At 39.5% G+C, this 21,844-nt stretch overlaps 1 protein-coding gene across 1 annotated transcript in view; it reads left to right on the top strand.

The window, feature by feature from the left end:
* Gatb (glutamyl-tRNA amidotransferase subunit B) overlaps nucleotides 1–21,844 on the top strand; it is a 79,702-nt gene that overhangs the window by 2,650 nt on the left and 55,208 nt on the right. The window lies entirely within an intron of this gene.

Raw genomic sequence — 21,844 nt, forward strand, 5'->3', positions numbered from 1 at the left:
TGACATGTCTTAGAAACAAATAGAGTACTCTTTTGAAGGTAACATATAGAGGATAGTTTTGGAATCCAGGAAAAACTACAGTTAGAAATTGTAGGGGTATATTTGTTAAGGAGGGGTTCCTGGAAAAGGTGGTGTCTTAGCTCTTTGAAAAGCCAAACAGCAGTTAGGCAGTTAAATGGAGGAGGGGAGAAACCTAGTCAAAGGAAGCACATATATCATATGATATCACTGTGTAAGATCGATAATGATTGTGGTTATTGAAAATTAAGAAGAGATCAATAATGGAGAAAAGAATCAACCACAATATGCAGTGGGTTAATTACTGATTTTGCTACTTGTTTTTACCTTAACCCAAGGAATGACTAAGCCCAGCATACTATCAGCAAGGTTTTTAGCATATGTTTTCATATAATTGGCTGAATTTTGGAAAGGATAGGAGAAACAGTGTAAACGTCTGAGCTTATATTCTGGCCAGGACTGATGGAGATGGGGCCGGTAAGGCTCATCATGAGTGAATTTCATACTCTCAAACATTTAAATACAAGGAAATGCTAGCTGAACTGCATTGGCAGGCTTACAGGGGTAAAAGTCTGTTTTTCTCGAAGTCACTGCCCAGACTGGAAAGCTCTTGGCAGTGCCTCCCATGTGCCTGCCTTACCAAGGGCTTTCATTTTCTTAGGACAGCATCTCCATCTCAGACTTTTGTCATACTTGTGTTTTTTGTCATGGAGGACTTTCATTCCTGCAGCCGTATCCAGGGTTAGCTTTGACTTGCTGTTGGGTTTCCTTAGAGGAAAATAGATGGGGTGCTCTCTCTTTTTTGTTTCTCTGTCTCTCTCTGGCTTAAAGTGTCCAGCTATGTACAGAGATCTTGGTTTGTTTGAGAAAAGACAGTTTTTCAGTAATACAAGCATTTTGTGTGTGTGTTTGGGGGGTAGGGCGGAAAAATAAAACAAATCTAGATTAAAAAAATCTAAATAGGTAAATATCTATTTAGACAAGTTAAATGGAAGGCAGTTTATATAACACCGAGCCAGGCTCGGTGGTACACACCTGTAATCTCAGTGACTTGGAGGCTGAGACAGGGGATTGCAAGTTCAAGGCCAGGCTCAGAAACTTAGCAAGGCCCTAAGCAGATTATTGATATCCTGTCTCAAAATAAAGATGGAGATGTGGCTCAGTGATAAAGCATTCCTGGATGAAATCCCCAGTAACCCCCCGCCCCCAGCAGAAAAAAGCAAGATGAGACACAAGCTCTGAGTTCCTTCTAGATTTTTCCAGCTAGGAGTATGATATGCAGCAGGATACTTCTTACAGTTCACATTTAGAAATAGATCCATTTGCAGATAGGCACATTTTGTGTAAACAGACAACAGCCTAAAATGTTTAAGCTTCTGTTGTGCCTAAATGTAGTGAAATTTAATTAAGGACAGTTAGAAATAACCATCAGGCCAATATGTGTTGAAATGTATCTTGTCATGCTGTAAAAAAGAAGGGGCTTGACCAGTGGTTAGTTAAACAGTGAAGGTGTTGGAGACATTGACCATTGAGAATTAGGTTTACATTAATTAAATTGTAGGCAGAAGCTACAGTTTTGCAAGAGCTAGGATTTGTTCTTCTTCAGAGCCAACAGCACTCATTTGAGTGGCCCAAAGTGGTGATTCTCTTAACAGAGCTGATCTGCCTCTTTTTCAAGAATGTTTCTGTCTTTAAAATACCTATTTTAGTACATGAGTAAAATTATATCAAAACTCCTAGAATAAGACATTGTCACTGAAAACATTTCAAAACCCCAAGATTTGCCTATAAATAGATTTAAAATGTGCTAGAACATTTAGACAGGTGTCCTTCTCTAAACCCTATGATATAACGATGTGCTGATATCCTGACTCTATATCTGGTAACTGCTTTTAACAAACTCAGAAGCTGAGAGTATGTTTCTCAGGATTAGAATAGATCATTATGTTATTGTTTAGATCAGTTAAGCCAAAAAGTATGTGAAATTCATGATGATGCTTGAAACTCTCTGCTCGAGTCTGCACTAAGCCTTTCTCTCCTGAAGTGACTTGCTGACTGCTCCTTCACGTGGCTGTGTTCCTCCACCCAGCCCTGACATGTTGGCTTCCTGTGCACCATTCCTGGGCTCTCGCTTTCTCAAGTCCTCTTAAGGAATCTTTTTTTCCCTTCTCTTCTGGGTAACAGATCTGTATTTCTAATATCCTACAGTATATTTCCATCAAAATGATTCACCATCAGCTTAAATTCAGCACTTAAAATATTGAACTCATTAGTTTTTAGATACATTTATTTATTTGTTTTTAGGTGGTGCTGAGGATCAAACCCAGTGCCTCACTTGTGCTAGGCAAGCACTCTACCACTGAGCCACAACCCCAGTCCAAGCCCATTATTTTTGCTTCCCAGAGCTTCACTGCCTCCTGACAAAAGAATAAATCAACAAGTGGGTGGTGGGGGTAGGATATGCTTAAAAATGGATGTTCAGGGGAAAAATGTCTGTGTGTGTGTGTTATATACACTTGTATATCAAAGAAGGGAAAAAGTCATTGGAAAGAGGATGTTTATTCAGTTGATGGTTTTGGACAAATGGGTTAGGTATTTATTTATTTTGGGGGGAATATGAGAGATTGAATCCAGGGTGCTTAACCACTGTGCCACATCCCCAGCCCTTTTTTTATTTTGAGACAGGGTCTTGCTAAGTTGCTTGGGCCTCACTAAGTTGCTGAGGCTGGCTTTGAACTTGCCATCCTCCTGCCTCAGCCTCCTAAGCCACTGGGATTACAGGTTTGTGCCACCATGCCTGGTCTAATTAGGTATTTAGAGAAAAATTTTATAGCTCATCTCATACATCAAAACAAAATTCAAATATTTATTTATAAATTAAATGTAAAATTAAAGTAAATATTCATTTGTCCTTGGGATGGGGAGAAACTTTGTAAGCATAAAAGAGGAGAAATTCATAGAGCAAAATGATGGAGTTTGTCTACTTCATTCATCCAATAAATATTTATTGACCCACTCATTCTTTTAAGGACCCACCCCAGGAAATTAATAAAACAAAATGTGGACAAAGACTTCTTTGCAAAGTTGTCTATAGCAAGACGATTTATAATAGTGTAAAATTGGAAGCAACCAAAATTTCCCAGTGGTGTGGGAATGGTTGAGTGAATTACCATATGTCTGTACAGTGAAATAATATCATGTTTATGAAGAATTTTTAGTGGCAGGAAAATGCTAACAGTAAAAATCTCATTAAGATAAATAAAATTTGCATGTAGGTTATTTAATCTTTTCTTGCCTCGGTTTCTCACTTGTGAAATGAGGATAACATATTTGACACAATTGGGTTTTTATGAGAATTAAATGAATCAATGCCTTTAAAACATTCAGTCACTGGGTGCAGTAGGTAGTGCACACCTGTAATCCCAGTGGCTAGGGAGCCTGAGGCAGGAGGAGCTCAAGTTTAAAGCCAGCCTCAACAACGGCCAGGCACTAAGCAACTCAGTGAGACCCTGTCTCTAAATAAAATACAAAATAGGGCTGGGGATATGGCTCAGTGGTTGAGTGCCCCTGAGTTCAATCCTCCATACAAAAAAAAAAAAAAAAAATTAGTCACTCTGCATGGAAGGTGCACAGTAAATCTTTTTTTTTTTTTTTTTTTTAAAGAGAGAGTGAGAGAGGGGAGAGAGAGAGAGAGAATTTTTAATATTTATTTTTTAGTTCTCGGTGGACACAACATCTTTGTTGGTATGTGGTGCTGAGGATCAAACCCGGGCCGCACGCATGCCAGACGAGCGCGCTACCGCTTGAGCCATATCCCCAGCCCCACAGTAAATCTTAATCAGTATATTGCATAATAACTTTGGTGGCTTTCATTTTCAAAGACTCTTTGTTATGTTACACATGACAGCAGAAATAAACACTACACATGACAGCTGGTTACTTAACATAGATTTCTTTAGTTCAGTGATCTAGCCCACAAAATTAACTTGGCTCTCCCATTATCTCAGATATAGAAAATTAAATGTGTAGTGAAAAATAGTATATTGGATAAAATTGTTTCTGAGTTAATAGAACTTCATTTGCAAAAGAGAAGGTTGGTAGGATTTTTTTTAAATTCATCATCATATAGAATTTTGGTTTTGTACAAAAAGTAGTGACCAGTTGGTTTCCAGATACACTAAAGAGAAGACAGAAAAATGCAGCCAAAAGAATTTAGGTTAGAGTGTAGTCTTTTTCTATAGATCATATTTGGTCTGTGTGTGGTTTCTTTTTGCACTGCTGGCCTTTGAAAGAGATGCCTATGATTACAGAAGGCCAAAGTGGCTAGAAGAATAGTAGTCCTTTAAGATAGCTCAAGTTCAGTCTGTCAGTGTTTATTGAGTGCCTCTATCTTTTTGTTGTTGTTGTTGATGGACCTTTATTTTATTCATTTATGTGTATATGGTGCTGAGAATTGAACCCAGTGCCTGACACGTGAGGCAAGCACTCTATCAATGAGCCACGATCCCAGCCCCAGAGTATGTCTCTTGATTTCATAAAAAATGATTATGTTAACATATATCTTTCTGTTGACATTTATTCTTCCTCTCTGTTGGTGTCTTCATTCCTTCACTTACCTGACATTTATTGTAAACTTACCGAGTACTGGCCATTGTTCTAGTTCTAGTAACAGAGTTTTGAAGGAGGCAGCAGACAGAAGTGGGTCTTGCCCTCATGGGGCGTGGATAAGTAAGCAGGCAGTTGTATCTGTTTATAAAAGTCTCAGTAATGGAAAAAATAGTGTGCTTGAGGAGCACAGAGGATGGTGGAGTGTAGCCAAAGATAGAAAGAGTTTGTGAGATTGCCCAAGTAAAAAGTGAATGGAATGTACAAGGGCCAGAAGAAACCAGGATGTGACTTACTCTGGGAACTGAAACATGTTCCACCTGTCACAGGGTCAGCAAAAGAAACTGGTATCGGATAGTGAACCCTGCAAATTCCAGGGCCTGCCTAGTCCTCTCCCGTGCCTTTTTTTTTTCTTCTCCTCCTCCTATTTTTTTTCTTTTTGTACCACAAATTGAACCCAGAGGAGCATAACCACCGAGCCACACATTCTGTACCTTTTTTCGTATTTTATTCAGAGACAGGGTCTCACTGAGTTGCTTAAGGCCTGGCTTTGAACTCACACTCCTCCTGCCTCAGCCCCCAAGCTTCTGGGATTACACATATGCACCACCACACCCCTGTCTTTATTAAGAAGATTAAGTGACCTGGGATGTTCATCTTTTCTCTTCCCTTCCTTCCCCAAGTAAGAATCTGAAAAAACATCTTTGGAGATTTCATATGTCCTAAAGGAGAGTATCTCAAGTAGTGGAATTTGAGGTCCCTGAGCTGCCTTGTCTTAGAGTGAAGGTTACCAGTCAACAAGTCCTAAAGATATACATAGAACTTTTTTTTTTTTTTTTTTTTTTAAGGAGAGAGGGAGAAAGAGAGAGAGAGAGTTAGTTTTTTTTATATTTATTTTTTAGTTTTCAGTGGACACAACATCTTTATTTTTTATTTTTGTGTGATGCTGAGGATCGAACCCAGCACCCTGTGCATGCCAGGCGAGTACAATACCGCTTGAGCCACATCCCCAGCCCATACACAGAACTTTTGATCAGCATTTTAGTACTTCACTTTCAAATATAAGTTGATAGCCAGAAGCACCAGACATTTGAAGAAATTGTCCAATATGAGGGACAGAGTCCACAACAAAAAAAGAACACTAAGAGGAGGCAATAGATGATGTGTGAAGTAAAAATAATAATTAAAATATTAAAAACTTTAATATTCTAAGAGAAATAAGAGAAGGTAACTGAATCCATGAGATAAGAACTAGTACTGCTTTTTAAAACAGCATAAAAATGAGCTTTTTGAAATTAATATTATGGTATCTCTTCCTGTTTCCCCACAAAGAATCCTCAGAAGAATTATTAGATAATGTCAAGAAAACCTTCCCGAAAGTAAAACATGTGCAGTGACCTGGACAATGGAAGAAAAAATAAGAAAATTAGAGAATCAGTCCAGGAAGTTCAATATCTGATTAATAGGAGTTCCAGAAAGGGAGGAAACAGCTGTGAGGAAACTATCAAGCAAATAACACAGATTAATTTCCCAGAATTGAAGGACATGAATCTCCAAATTGAAAGGGCCTGCCAGCTCCCCAGCACAAGGAGTAAAAATAGTCTCACGTGCGGGCACGTCATGAAATTTCTGAACATTGGGGATAAAGATAGGATCCTGAAGCTTACAGAGAAGACAATAAAGTCAGGTCACATTGCAAAGGACTGGGATCAGAGAGACATTATGGAATAGGGTCTTAAAAATTTAGTGGTGGAGGGGGGAATCGTCTAACCTAGAATTCTGAACCCCACACTGTTGATCAAGTATGATAGTAGAGTGACATTTTCAAGCAGGCAGCCTCTCAAAAATTCATGTTCCACTCTCCAGGAACCAACTGGAGTCATAGAGACATTCCAGGTTGCAGGTTTGGGAGAGAAAGAGGGACAGCTGCGGAATGAAGGACTCAGAAAAAATGGAGAGGTGGAATAGTGGGTGTCTGATGTTTATTTGGAGAAGAGATTTTACTTGTAATCTGCACTCTCTGAGAAGATAAACTGTAGCTACATAAAAAATGAAGCAAATGGAAGAAAAACAAAAGACATATCACCTCCAGGAGAAACAAAACATTCAGGAAAGAAAATTAATCATAATACACTTAACAGCTCAGTGGAGAAACATAATGAGGTAGTAATTATAGAAGCACCAGGTACTTAGCAAAAACTGTTGGGCTAGGGATGTGGCTTGTGCTAGAGTGCTTGCCTAGCATGCATGAGGCGCTAGGTTTGATGCCCAGCACCACCAAAAACAAACAAAAAAACTGTTAAATATTAGGAAATAAAATAACTACATTTTTATCTACTATAATTGGAAGTCACATTCTAAATTGGTAAAGCAAGAAAAAGTAACAACACGTATGTTTCAGAGACATTTTTAGCCATTGAAAGGAGGACCCTCTCCTTACTCCATGTTAGACCCTAAGTTTTTTGGTTTTATTTGTTTGTTTGTTTCTTTGTTTTTGGAGGAGGGGTAAGAAGTGGGGCTGTTATGGTTTTTAATTAGGTACTGAGTGAAAAACTTAAAACACCTAAGAGACTATTAGTCACAGAGGGTTCTTTCTAATAAAGTTTCTTTTTATTTTATATATAACATTAAGTAATAATCAGATGTTACCTGTATTGGTTTCTGAAGCTTCTGCTGGTGGAATTTTCTTCTTTTGTGTTCTCAAAATCCACACACTGAAGATCACCCTCCTCCCCATATCTAAAAAACAACTCACCCTTACTCTGATTTTAGGAGGAATAGACTCATCCATATTTGAGATTCATCCATACTGAAGCTCATGCATGTGATGGGGATCTCTCCCCTGCTGGGTCTGAAATAACCCACCATCCTAGCTACCTGACTTTGAACTTCATGTTGGCGAGTTTATCATGGGGAAAGGGATGAGCACTTAGAGATGGGCATGTTTTATTTTTGAACAGAAATGTAATAAAGTAGTAAGTGTGGATAAATCCTTATGAGAGAGTAAGTACAAAAATATTACAAAATGTCTCATTATTATTTTCTCACTTTGTAACTTAGTATCAGTTATCTCTTGGAAATGGAATGGGCCGAGTCTTATAGCCCCATGTTCTAAAAACAAGTACACTGTGTCATTGTGACAGTTTATCAAGTCTGACTTTTTGCCAGATTAAGGAAGGATTGTCACATGGCAAATAGCCAAGCAGCCTCAGCCTTTGCCAGCAGGTGATGGATTTTCCAAAGGTCTCCTGGCACAGCATATTATTTAAAAATAGGAAGATAAATACCAGACGAGACTGCTCAAAGATCTGAAGGAGGTAGCTGCCAGGAACAGGCCTGGATGTAGGAAGGGGTGTTGTGGGGGCATTGCTGCTTTTCCTTATCCGTTAATTTAAAACACATGCCTATAATATTTTGTTTAAAAATTAGAGGTTAAGCTTCCTGAGAAAGGTGTCTCTAGAGCACAGGGAGGAGACTACTCTCCCACTGTGACCCTGAGGGAAGAAGTGTCTCCCATGGCTCAAGTAAGCTCTTAGGTTTGGTCATAGATCGTTGAAGAAGCTCCAGTCTGACTTTTTCCTTTTCTAGAAAACAGTTTTTTAGATCTCACTCTCCTTTCTGGTGCTCTTTCTTCCTGGTGCTGGTACCTCTTGCATTCTGGGTCTGTAAGTGATGGACTCTGGGTTTTTGTACACCTCCAGCTCTTTCTGCTTCTCCTTCCCTCTTGAATGATAGTGTGGAATTCTAAGCTGACATTTATTTCCCCTCAGCACTTCGAAGACGTTCCCCTCATTGCGCTCAGGCATCTATTACTGCTGATGAGAAGTCTGCATCCCTTGTAGGTATTTTGTTTTTCTCTGACAGCATAAGCCAGGATGTTTCCAGGGGTGGGGCAGTTTTTGTATTTATTCTACTCTGGGCTCAGTGTGAATTTTAATTTAAGGATTAAATTAAAAATCTGGATGATGACAGCATCTATGGGTGAATTCCTGATGGCCTCTGCCAAGGCATGTGAGACTTTATTGAACAAACCAGTTTCTAGGTTAATTTCTGGACCTTGACGTCATACAGCTTAGGTTGTGCCAGTCCAGTCCCACACCCAGCCAGGTTCAGGGTCAGGGGCTGTGTTTTCTTAAGACTCTTTCACCCATGACTTAAGGTGGGTGGCCTCTCGAATACCAGCTCTTCAGTTGGTGGCAGAAGGTTTTCAGAGTAAACCAGGACTTTTTGGCTCACATCTTTCTGCTGAGAGCCCTCCTTGCTCCCTGCCCACATGAATTCACAGCCTTGACTTCTGCTTCGAAGGATTTTAGATTGCTGACAACCAGCGTCTCTTCAGCCTGGTCAACAATAATGATTTATTTTACTAACATTTACCGAGTGTTAATTACATAGCAGGTTATTTTAACCACATAGAGTTGCTATGAGGCTCTAACTGTGGTTATCACAATTGGTAGGTAGAGAAGCCAGAATTCAGACCCAGTAATCTGGCTTCAGGGTTCATGTTCTTGATCCCTTTGCTGTCCTGTCTCTCTGTGGTCACCCCTGGGCATCCCATGGCTTTAAACTCTCACCACTCTTGTAGCCCCAGAGGATTTGCTTTGCTTTGAGCTTGTCTCTGTGTGTGTGTGTGTGTACGCGCTTATCAGTTTATATGTATGTAAATGTCTCTGTGTTTAAATGTGATGCTTTTTCTCATCCCCTGCCTCCACCCCTGTCCACCCCAGGTCTGCACTAGGTCTGCTTCTGCCTAGCCTGCTGTCCTGACTACTGTATAAACACATCTTCCCCAATCTGATTAGTGACCCTTCTTCTAAATGGGTTTTAGGAACACGTTTATTTTATCTTCTTATTTTACCTTAGTTTTAGAATTTTATGGAATTCCATCATAAATTTGCAGACTGAAAAGGTCAGTCAGCCCATTTTACTCCTTATAGGCAGGATTACAGCTAAACTAAGGGTGGCATTCTTTTTTTTATTAGCAAGGATTCAGCCTCACTCATTATTTTGACTTAGTAAAACCTCTTACTGTTGCACAGAGTCTTCCTTAATTTATTAGCTAATTATTTGTCTATAGAACTATAGACAGGATTCTAGGTTATTTGCTTAGAGTTGTTTATTTCCTCTTTATCATGTCTTTCCAGTTTCTCTCCTTGAAATACTTATATATGGATGTGAAATGGAAAGAAAATTAGGAAAAAATATATATGTATTGGCTAAAATGTCACAGGATTTACAAGTCTTTTTGTTCCATAATTGGCCAAATAATGCTGCCAGTAATGGTGAGATTTCAGTAAGGCATCGAGTTTATTGGAAATGTGTGCAAACCTCTGTGCTCTCTCTTACATGGGTGTGCTTGCGCACACGCACATGCTCCTTCTTTGTAATTTGAAATACTGGTTTTAGTCCCTAAGCAGCAGAAAGGGGAGGGAGGGGAAGAGCAATCCAGTTGCTTGCTGGTAGGAATGCTCCGTTGGCCCAATAGATACCTTCTGATAATCAGGCTACACCACAATTAGATTAATTAGAAACCAGTGACTCTCATGTTTTGCTTGTCTGAAAGCTCTTATCTGTACATAACACAGAACCTCCTAGCAACCATGAATGCCTCTTGTTTCCAGAAGTGGGGGAAAGACATTTAAAGCTGTTTTTCACACATGTATGCAAGAACAGTCTCCTCTCCTCTCAGAATCAGACTGTCTAAAAAGTGTTTGGGGCTTTTCATACCAAAGATGTTTAGAATCTGGTCCTCGCAGTTATGGAATGAAAACTGGGATGTTATTTAGCACATTTTGCAAAACTTTCTTTTACTCATAAAAGTATACACTATTATTAGCAAGAAGGAGGAGAATGAAGAAGGGGAATAAATAATGCCTGTCCCCTGGGCACTAACAGTACAGATACCAGGCCTTATGTTGGGGATTTATTCTCGAATCCAAGCATGCAGGTTGCACCAGAAGGAGTCTTGCCTCCCTCAAGAAATCAGGATGTACTGGGCATGGTGGTGCATGCCTGCAATCCCAGCAGCTCAGGAGTATCATGAGTTCAAAGCCAGCCCAACAACGGTGAGGCACTAAGCAACTCAGTGAGACCCTGTCTCTAAATAAAATTCAAAATAGGGCTGGGGATGTTTCTAAATAAAATTCAAAATAGGGCTGGGGATGTGGCTCAGGAGTTGAGTACCCCTGAGTTCAATCGCCGGTACCCCACCCCTCAACAAAAAAGAAAGAAAGAAATCGGGATGTGAGAATAAGGCTCTTATAAAGTGTATTGTGATTATTTTAAAAATTTCTTCTGGTAAAGCCAGCTAAATCTGCAGTATTCTTACTCTCCGAACATAAGCAGATATTAGTAATAACTTTTGTTTGGGAGGCCCTAACAGGTTTAAAAATACTTGAGTAGTCTACAGGGCATCTGGCTGAAATGTTTTCCTGACCCTTAATTCTAAATGTAATTATAAAGTGGTTTTTAACTTAAAATGTGGAAACAAAACAGAGACTCAAGAAAACATCAGGGGAAAAGTGTTTAAATGCATACATTTATAATCAGATCTGTACTTAATTCTCTGTCCATTCACACTTAGATGATGTTTAGTTATTTGACTAAGAAGACAAAATGTGACAGTTTTCTATTAAAATTTTTTTCCATTTCAATGATTTGCTTTAATGTAATCTGCAGAACCTATAATTACATTGTGTTCTCAGACGTTCTTCTTGCCAGTCACTCTCCCAAGTCACTTTTATAGTTTCCTCCATTCCTTTGAAGAGTGTGCCTTTCCAAAGATGAAGTGTTCTGCCCTGTGCTGTATCTTTTGTCCCAATAAGAGGTGTGTCTATGAGCTCATACCCACAAATGTGGAAGAGTTCCCTTTCAGCTCAACTCTTCAGTGGTCCAAACTTGCCTTATCATATTATTAACTGGTCATCTCGCATGAACTCAGCTGACTCATGACCATGATGGCCTTCAGCACTCAGCAGGCAGGATGACCTCACCTCCCTCTAGGGGGGAAGAATTTGACTCTCCACTGCCATGGACCTTTTCCCACCTGTCAGTGGATTCTTGAGAGCCTCCTGTTTCACAACAATTTTCATTTCCCGTCTCTCTGCCAGTTGTACATGCAGCATTCCCAGTATGCAATATGACTCTATTAATAACGGTACCTCTACTTTCTTATCAATATATGTTTCATACAGTTGACTGATCATCCTTTTATATATGTTGTTCAGGAGGAAGTTCTATGTTTGTGGTTTTGAAAAGTAGTTTATCGACTCCTTGGGCCACTTGACAGTACCTCGCTTAGAACGTACATAACACACTTGATAAGTACCTCTCTGTATCCTGCTATGTATTGAACATACACATACACAAGGAGTCCATGTGAATGAATTTTCCAAGCATCTAAAATCCTTTTGATATTTTTTAACCTCTTTATAGGTCTCTTTCTAAATGCATTATATGCTTTCCTGCTTTTAAATAGGGTATATTGAAGCTAAGGCAACCTTTCTTGATTGCTCCAGGTTATCAGCAACATCAGTTATTGCTCAGTGTTGTAATATAATGGTGCCTTGAAGGGCTATTGAAGTGTGTAAAGCCATCTGATTCTACAGTAAATGGCTAGGATGGCCTATTCTTTTTAGCTTTCATAGTACAATGTTTTTCCTTGGATTTACAAGCCACTACCTCTAACCATTTTTTTTTTAAAGCTACTGTCTGTATATTTGGTTCTAGAAATCCATTCTTGCTCATTTCTCAATTATTATTTCTCACCTGCTCTAGCCCAGAAAGCTAGATCATTACATTTGTTAATGTAAATATGAGTAAGGCTCTGCACAGAGACATGCCCTACAGAATAGAGTACATAGATAGCGTGAAAGCTGTTTGGCTTCTTGAGGCTATAAACCAAGGAGACTAGATTAGGAAGAGAGCCTAAGTCATTCAGTTTACTCCTTTTAATTTACAGAAGGAAGAACTGCTGTTGTGACTTGCCCATGGTCACACAGCTTAATGTCCTTAATGAAATATCAGTTCAAATCAAATTTGAACTGATATTTCTCATTCCTAGTTTAATGAACAGCTCCAAATTTGTGTTCCCATTGTCGTTGGAGCTTCAAGAAGTCTAATTTATATAATTTATACACATGGCTGTTATTTTGCAGGTATGCATGAGTATATATCTTAAAACATGAATGCTGTTAAGAGATATTTATGTAATATGTTTGTAGATATATGCCCATATATTCATATGCAAACAGATACATTGACCACACATCATTGATGCTGACTGTATGCTCCAGGTATTATGATTAGTTATGAGTTAGTAAATTTGACCTCTCTTCTAAACCTGAAGAGAGAAAAGAAGAGTGCTCAGTCACTAGAAATGGGTAAAAGGAGATCTCACCTAATTAGTCACAAATTCAGTGCCCTATGTGCTGGAATTCTCCCAACTCACCATTAGGAGAGCAACCCTGACTTTAGACAGCTCATAGCTAAATAGATCTCCATGCAGACAGCAGTCATTCTAATGGAGACTTCTTTTGGAATCTTTTTCTATGCTTTATTCTGGGTAATTTTCTCTATAACTTCTTCCAGTTCACTAATTCCCTCTTTTTTTCTGTCTGTTCTTCTCTGTAATGTATCCACTGAGTTTTATACTTCACTGAGACTATCTCCTTTATAAAAATACTAATTTTCCCTTCTAAATCTCCTTTTGTCCTCTTGAAAGCAGTGTGTTTCTTTTTCACATATCCAGTTCTTTATTTGCTTAATAATTTTAAATCTGTTTATTTTATAGTCTGTGTTCACTAATTCTATCAGAAATTCTTGGGAGATCTTATTCTGCTTTTTGTATGTCTGCTAATTCCTGCTAAGGGTAGATGATTTACTTGTGTGTTTTATAATTTGGGATCGTGAAGTTATGTTTTAGGGGGACTCTAGTGTTTGGGTGGAAGAGCCCCTCCAAAGAACTATTTTATTGGCTTTTCCCCAGTGTTTCAGTTCTTAGCTGCAGCCACTTTTCGTTTTATCTTTTAGCTTAGGGATTCGTGGGCCGCGCACTAGTAAATTTGACCTCAGTCCTGCTGAAAGTAGGTTATCAATTCTAAGGGCAGACTTTCCCCCCATAACCTAAGGTTGAACCCTTAGAGTAAGGAACTAAGGGTAGGACCCCGTAGATGGGGCTGCAGACAAAGCTGTGAAGATGGATGACTCAGAGACTCAGAATGGGGCAGGAAAGGCATCTTTTTGCCTCTCTCTGGCTGTTTCCCTCTGTTCCCTTCTCGTTGCAGTTCTTCTGTGTTGTTCCATATGTAATGTGGTTCTTCATGCCAGCTGAGCTGAGATTTGTGCACCTTCTCACTGTGCCTATGCTATTGCTGTAGAGAGGGATCAGTGACTCAACTTTTTCTGAATTCCCCATAGATGTACAGGAATGCACCAGTACATTCCCTCACCTGTTGCACTTAAGGATGTTTGTGTTGGTCAGCATTAAGCTGAGGTAATCCACTTAAAAAGAGTGAAGATTTGTTTTGGTTCATGGTTTCAGTCCGTGGTCACTGAGCCTTGTTTCTTTGGGCCTGTGGCAGTACAGTACCTCATGGAAGGAGCACACGGTAGAGGAGGCTCGTTCACCTTGTGGAAGCCAGGAAGTGAGAGATGAGAACAGTGTCCCATAACCTTCTTTGAGGTTATGCCCCTAGTTACTTAAGACCTCCCTCTAGGCCCTAGTGAGAAACGCCAAGTGAGGACCAAACCTTTAACCTCTATATGCCTTTTGGGGACACTCCATATCTAAACTATAGCAATGATCATTGAAAAAAAAATCATCTTTAATGACTCATTCCCCTAACTGTTATGTTAAAATGATGACACCAGCTCTTTCTCCTCAAGGAACAACAGAAAGCAGTATGGTGGAACTGAGGGGGGTAGCCAATGCTAGTGGGAGAAATCACTGAGGGCTTTGGGGGTTCGTTTTCCCCTCCGTCCCAGCCCTGGGGAGCCTGCAGGACCTCATGTGGCCTTGTCCTCAGGTGAATCTTTGGGGCTGCAGAGCATCTCTTAGACTCAGTGTTTCTAGGAACTCTATAATCCTTCCCTAGTAATGGGGTATCTTCAGGCAGCATGCTTGCCTCCCCAGGTTTATTCCTAAGTGAGAAATCTTGAGTATTGCATCTGTTAGGAAGGGTTCCCCGCCCCTCCATTTCCATATCCCCTTATTGGTTTCTTTTCTCTCAAAGTATGCCCTTGGATGAGATAGTGAGCGCAGTAAGAGGGAGCCCTTGTTAGAGAGGAGTGTGCAATACTTAGAACTCTTTTAACTGTTCAAAATGAATTTTGTGCAAAATTCTGAAATACTAGAAAAGGACGTGGGAATGTACAGAAAATAAAATACAAACACATTACCAAAATGTCTGGGAGTATAAAAACTTAGGGGTCCTTTGTTGATATAATATGTAGTAGTTAAAAAAAAAAAAAACAACAGTGTTCTGTGATACTCTGTCTCTGACATTCAGGTAGCTCATACAGGCTTTGTTCTGGTGATTTATACTAGAAGCCTATAATAAAAATTCAGCCTGAAATCATGCAGCTGGGTACCATTCATTTTTCTTCCATGGACAGTTCCAGAACCTAAAAAATTGCAGCAGACCTGGAAAAGCTCTTCCCTCACAGAAAATGTATACTGACCCAGCCATGGCAGACGCCCTCTTGGGTTTCTCCTGCTGTGTTGCATCATGGTTGTTGATACTTCTTTCCCCTCTTGAGCTAGAACCAGTTGAGAAATCTTAGCATAGAAGTCAGACAGATGGAGACGAGCATGTCAGCTTCGTTACTGATGATAGCTGGATTGACAAAGGCAACTTGATATGTAGCCAGATGGCTTCTAGTACTTCATGCTTAAGTTGACCTCAGCTCCCCCAAACTGCAGGCTTTCTGCTTCTGCAGAAAGTTTATCATTTGCCTGGAGTCGACCAGAATACATCACCTCCGTGGGCCTGCTGATAGAGAGCTCCAACAGGCTTTGTTCTGACGATGAGTGTGAGAAGCCTATAATGGAAATGCTCAGACAGAAGCGGCTGATCCACATGTGTTCATTTCCTTTTCCCAAGTCACTTGTCAGAGAAGTTGCTCCTGTCACATGGGGACATGGTGACAAGGGTATAGAGGTTGCCCAAATTCTCAAAAAGAGAAAACATGAAGCCACTCTTAGCATCTACATCGTATCTGGGAAGAGACACTTTTTGGGGGTGGGTTCTGTGGAATTCTTTGTCCACACTGCAGGTATATTCTTGGGATCTGTAAGTCTAAGAAAGGCCCACCCCCGTGGTCAGTCTGAGGCCATTCAGATGGACCTTTCTTACTTGACCATTTTTATGTGCTTTCTGCTTCATATTTAGTATTAAAGGGGTGGGGGGGTAGTTGGCTATCTTCTATACTGCAGCATCTTGGGGAATTTTTTTCCCTTAGCTCTTTTTAAAATCTTGGCAAAGTTGGGAAGTCATTTTGCCATTGGCATTCTAGAGATGACAAGCGTAGGCGTGGTGATTTTGGCAGGGTTAGGTAGTCAGACTGGGCTCCTCCGAAGAGCATGCTGTTCCTCATGGCAGAGAGTCCTTCTGATAAGGATGCTCCCACCTCTGGGAGCATCCTTATCAGAAGGACTAGAGCTGGGGTAGGGACAAGAAGTGAGAATCAAAACACACTTGTGTTTCCAGGAGCCTTAAAATATTCTCTTCCAAATTTTGATGCATGAATCTCCTTTCACAAGTATAGAAGCAGGAAGCATAATCAATCAAGGGTCTTTGTCATGCTCTGCAGCTTCCTTAGGAGACACAGACAGGCAGGAATCGGTGATTGTCAATAGCGCTTTGAATTTTTAGTGGTATTTGCCAACTCACAGGCCACCCCAGTGAGCAAGGTCGGGAGCTCCAACCCCAGTTGATAGGCAAGGAAACTGAGGGCCTGATTGATTTACCCAAGGACACAGAGAAGTCAGGCGCTGGCTGAAAATATAAATGAGAATGGCCTGGTTCATTTTCTTAGTGTAAAGCTCCAGACTGCCCTCCCTCCTGCCATAATTGCTAATTGTTTATTTACAACAAAACATAAGAGGGAATTTTTCCTTATAGCTTTTCGTAAACCTTTAAGATGGCTGTAGCTACTCCTTACCTTTGTTTACTTATGACAGTCAACTAACTTACTGACTTTATTTCTTACTCTTATTCATCTTTTACACCTATGCAGAGAAATTGATGTATATGAAAACATAAACACTCAAGTGGCATGTAAATTTCATTAAGTATTATTATAATGTTCATGTTCTTAACTTTGCATCATTAAAATATAAACAGAGATACTTTCATATATAGTGTCCTGTATAAGAGCAGGGAGGGGGACTAATAAACATGTAATATTTCCTGAAATAACTTAGATGGCATGTATTCACAACAGAGTAACAATTAATATGAAGCTGTCAGTCATAAATTCTTTTAGAGGTGCCCAATTGGGAAATGAATGAGTATATTCACATAGAGAGGCAACAGAATGGAAGCATTGGTAAAAAAATAGTCTTATTTTTTGGGGGGGAAATGAAAGTACTTTTCTGCAGAAAAAGATATAATTGGACAAAGTTATTTTCCCACCAGGTAAAAGAACAAATCTTCCTTTCATATTCTTGATTATGTATATATGGAATCTTTATGTAGGATTTATATACTTTTGGATAAATACTGCAGAATTCCCTGTTCACAGATTGTGACATGATACTAAGCGGGGATGTGGTCACACCATCATTCATTACATACACAGGGATTATCTTAGTATGTCCCCATAACTTAATTGACTACAGTCAATTAGGTGGATTTATTTAGTATATAAGTGCTTTCTTTTCCATGGCTGAGTTTTGGCAGCAGTGGATGGAAGCTTTAGGTACCCATGTGGTTTACAAGTCAGTATCATTTAAACAATTCCTGTCTCCTCTAGGCCCTACCATCCCACTACCCCACTCTCTTTATAATTGATATATTCCTTGAGTTTTGTGTGGGAGGCTTTTTTTTTTTTTTTAGTACTGGAGATTGAACCCAGGAGTGCCTAACCACTGAAGTACATCTCCAGCCCTTTTTATGTTTTATTTTGAGGTAGGATTTCGCTAAATTGCTTAGAGCCTTGCTAAATTACTGAGGCTGGCCTCAAATTTGCAATCCTCCTGCCTCAGCCTCCTGAGCTACTTGGATTACAGGAATGCAGATGTGGGAGACTTTTAACATCTCACTATTCTTTCAGGAGAATTACATACTCTTCTGCCCCTTCCCTGCTTACTTAGAAACAAAACTCAAACTTTCAGAAAAGTTGAAATTGTAGTACAGTAAATACCTATCCTACATCTAGGTTGCTCCCACTTCAATGAGCCATTTGAAAGACCTCATAGAAGTTTATTTTAAATACTTAAATGTCTGTCTTCTAAGAGTAAAAGCATTCTCTTATGTGAATTCCTCTATAGTGGTCACACTCAGGAAAGCTAGTATTGACACAAAATTATTATTATCTGATGCAGTTCATACTTAGGTTTCTAGAATGGCCTCAGTATTGGCCTTTATCCCTGCAATCCAGCATCCAAAGATTACATGGTACATTCTCTTGTCATACCTCTGTAGTCTCATTTTTTCTTTTTCTTTCCTTTCTCTTTCCTTCGTTTTTCTTCCCCTTTCCTTCTCAACATTGATGATTTTAAAATATCCCAGGCCAGATATTTTTTCTTATCTACTATGGAAGTAAACATAATTAATAGAGATATTTGCACTATAGAAGTTCAGCCTTTTTTCTTTCTCTTTTAACTGCCATGATTTCAGGGCTTATCAGAGCCTCTAACAAGACACTGTTTCTATTCAGTGCAGAAAATTAACTCTTTCACAGACTCCCTTCTCAGGACATTCATGGGACCAGTGAACACAGCAGGTCCATTTTTCATTGAATGGCATGTGTCTCTGGGGATTCACTTTTGATATTCACAGGTCTTGTTCCACCAAACTCCTTATCCATACCAATAGTGAACTCTTAGCTGCATGCCTTACTTGGTTAGGTTGGTTCAAGTCAGTTGTTCCCTTTCTCAGCAATAATGTGATCGTTCACCTTAATACTAACCTCTCATGTACAGAAGTAGACCTCATTCTGATCATTAGAGCATTTCAGTCATGAAAATAATATTTCCCATTACTTCCTCTGATTGCTCTTGAGGTTTCAGTGATGTGATATAGTTTATCATTGCATTCCATAAAATCTCTCTAGGTATAGAATCTTATGAGTAAATTTTAGGACAGGTCTGGAAAGACTTAGCAGTTTCACTTATGGGAGAAAATCTAAAATGATGGGGTTTATATGGCTTGGCATTTTTAATTTTTAGATCCTTTGTTTCAAAGCCATGAACTAGAGAAAAACCAATATTCATAGCTGAAGTAAGGGGAAATCTTTTTTCATTAAAGATCCTGTCTCCATCTCAAAGTTGTATTCAAAAAGAACAATGTTTTTTAGTTTGGTTGGCGGGTTGGTTTTGGTTTTTGGCTTGATTCCTGTGTCTGCTCCTTGCCTTCCTACCTATTTTCTCCATTGACTCATTGAATTTTAAAGGTAGCTGCTACTTTGGAAAACAGAAAGTTACCGATGTGCAGCAGGCCACAGTGAGATGTGGGTAACGGTTGGCTCAGTTAACTGGTTTATAATTGGCCAGCTTGTTGGAAGTTCATTTCTTTCACCTAAGAATGAGCTTTTTCCAGCCAGAGGTGAGTATACAGCCTTACCCAGGAAAATTTTGCTTCACTATAAAACGGGGAAAATGAAGCAATATGAGCTTCCTGACACATTAAGAAATATGGTCTCTGTTCCACTGGAGATAGCACAGTAATTATCACAAAAGGTGTTGGTTATCATTTAAGGGGGAACTATTATGTTGACATAACACATAATTTTAGCATCTGTTGTGCCTTACCTTGGATTGTAAATCCAGACTAATGGATCTGTGGAGCTGTTTAGGCCTTTTCTCATTAGACATCCTTGCCTCCTAGAAAAGTTTGCACATGAAGGATTTGACTGGGGTAAGCACTTCACATTTAATAACACTTCCATTCTGAAACAGGAATTACTAAATGCCTGCCAGGCGTGGATTTGCAGGACAGTCCTGCAAAATATAACTAATTTTTCTTTTGCACATTAGGAAATTGAGGCCTGGAGAACTTGTACAAGGGCACATGGCTATGAAATAGTAGGAGAGAGATTCAGATTCAGGTCTTTCTACCTCAATTTTGGTTCGGTTCATCTGTTTATAAAAGTCTGTTTAGAAAGCGAGTTTATCACCAATGACTAATGCTAGATTAGCAGCCTTTGGGAACATTGTGGGAAGAGGAAGAGACCAGTTAACCTGCACACACAAGACTTGTGTTTTACTGGCTTCCAACCACTCTCTAGCCTTCCTGTCTAATTTGGCTAACTGGCCAAACATGGGCCTCCACAAATGAACACTATTACCATAGTTAGGGTCATTGATCTCCAGCCTCAAAGTAAAATCCCGAAAATGTTGTGTGAGAACTCTTTTTGCCCAGGTTAAAGGCAGGCCTAGGACCCGCATAGGCCAAAGGCATTGCCCTTCTTACCTGGTACATGTCAGGTCTTAGGGTTCTAGTAGTCCATGGAAAAAGCAAGAGAAATTGCTCGTATAGGCTGCCTATTTCTAGCCTCATGTAGTGCTGACTTTGGGCACTGGCTGTCGACTATCTGAGCTTGCCAGGTAAGCAGAGGCAGGAGGATGGACTTCCAGATGAGAAAAACGAGGCTTCTGACATTCTTTACATCAAAGAAGTATTCTTGCCCTTGGTCCTGAGCTCCCCTGGGAAGTGGAATTGGGACTGAGGGCTGGGAATGAAGAGGAACTTCGGAGCTGCCAGCCACACCTCTCTTCTTTTGACCAGGAGTTATTGCACGTGGGATGGATTTTTTTTTTATTCCCTTTTGTGAAAGAGGGTCATAAACGAAAGAGAGAATGTAGCATTTACTTTTTTCTCTTCCCTAGGCAATGCTCGTGTTCTTCATGTTTCACACACAGAACATATATGTTTACATGAGCACACCTACATATATATTTAATACCTGAATAGAACTAATACTTATGATGGTAAAATTCTACTTTAAAAACTTATCTTAACCAGTTTTAGCAAGCTGAATTATCACAGCGTTATTACAGTTTTGTATTTGTTTTAGGTGATGATAAAAGGGCTCAATGGTGAGAAGGAGTGTGAGGCGCAGAAATGGGGAACCATTTTCTCTATTGTAATGAAAATTTATCACATGATAACTTGCTTTGAATACGAATCAGAGGGAGTTCATGCTTTGAGACAAATTTATGGTGAGCTGTAAGATAAAGGCCCATTTTACTGCCTTATTTTTACTTAATAAATTTTAATTACTTTCTCTCCATAAATTAAAGCATTTACCATGCTATATCCTAATTATCAGATCTGTCATGTTTAGCATAAATTTCACAGAATACTTGCCATTTGGGCTTTTTGAAAAACATCACCTTATAGTCTTTGTTTTAGTGTTCCAGAGGAGTTGTCAACTAAATTTTCAGTGAGGTCGCCAGTACTGCTGTGTCACCTCAACTTTGTAAAGATATACGGATGGATACTCACTGGACGAACTTTGGGTACTGGAGCATCGTGGACTTGCCAGTTGAGGGCAGAGTTGGAAGGGCAGAGAAATAATGAGCATGGCAGACTGTTTAGAGAGCCGTGCAGTTTGCTCCTTCAAGTCCATTCCAGGTGTCTCCCAGGATGGCTCCCAGGGTCTGGCTTTCATGAGCCGATTTATTTGTAATTAGTAGAGTTTCACATAAGATGCTCAAATCCTAGAGAATGTTTCACTGACTTAGTAAGTTATGTAATCTTCTTTATTCTGTTAATTTGTTCAGCAAATTCTCTTCTAGCATTGAAGGTAGATTTCCAGTTCAGCTCACACCAGGTGAGTTAGCACAAATGTTCCTTAAAGATTATGTCATAATGTCATAATTCTTGGTTCCCAGTATGTGAAAAAAAAGGAACCCACCAAATTTGCAGTTTTATGTCGACTGGACGGACTTGAGAGAGGCAGCATTTTATTGATTACTCATTTTTCCAAAGAAAAAGTCAAATAAATGAACACAAAATATATGTTTGCTCTGCCTGTCATGGTACAGGTGTCCTCA

This window comes from Ictidomys tridecemlineatus, chromosome 9 (assembly GCF_052094955.1).
Source record: "Ictidomys tridecemlineatus isolate mIctTri1 chromosome 9, mIctTri1.hap1, whole genome shotgun sequence".
Taxonomy (NCBI): domain Eukaryota; kingdom Metazoa; phylum Chordata; class Mammalia; order Rodentia; family Sciuridae; genus Ictidomys; species Ictidomys tridecemlineatus.